We start from the raw sequence: 676 nt of genomic DNA, 5'->3' as shown, positions 1-676 counted from the left end.
GTGCAACCCCATAAACAGCAGCCCACGAGGCTCCCCCGTCCCTGGGATTCTCCAGGCACGAACGCTGGAGTGGGTTGCCATTTCCTCCTCCAACGCATGAAAGTGAAAAGTGAAAGTGAAGTAATTCAGTCGTGTCCGACTCTTTACGATTCTGTGGACTGCAGCCCACGAGGCTCCTCTGTCCATGGGATTTTCCAGGCAAGAGTACTGGAGTGGGTTGCCATTGCCTTTTCTGATATAGCTACTAGCAGTCTGCTAATTAAAGACAGAGAATGTCTCAAAACTCAGAGAATAGCACCAGGCCCCTCCCGCACAATATGCATTTTGAGATAATATTGGCACCAGGTGAGTCATCCCAGGTCATAAAATGATTGACATGAATCTTGAAGAAAGAAAGATTTCCATACAAATATTTAGTTGCCTTAACATAGATTAGGAGAACAATGTATGAGTATATAATATTGGTTCATCAAGTCAGTTCTGAGTCTTTAGGTGGAATTGAATTGAAGATAGAGTCTAGGGTAGATGCATAGTACATTTACATAACTTAAAACAAACATTTCATTTAAAAATATATTGGTTAGCTCAAGGTTTGAGAGAAGTTAAGTTCAGGTGGAACCAGATGTTATTATGGCAACACAGAATTTTAAGAGAAACCTCTTTTTAAATTTGTATT

Source organism: Bison bison, unplaced genomic scaffold, assembly GCF_000754665.1.
Source record: "Bison bison bison isolate TAMUID 2011002044 unplaced genomic scaffold, Bison_UMD1.0 scf7180017830365, whole genome shotgun sequence".
Lineage (NCBI taxonomy): Eukaryota > Metazoa > Chordata > Mammalia > Artiodactyla > Bovidae > Bison > Bison bison.
Note: the sequence above shows the minus strand (reverse complement) of the source record.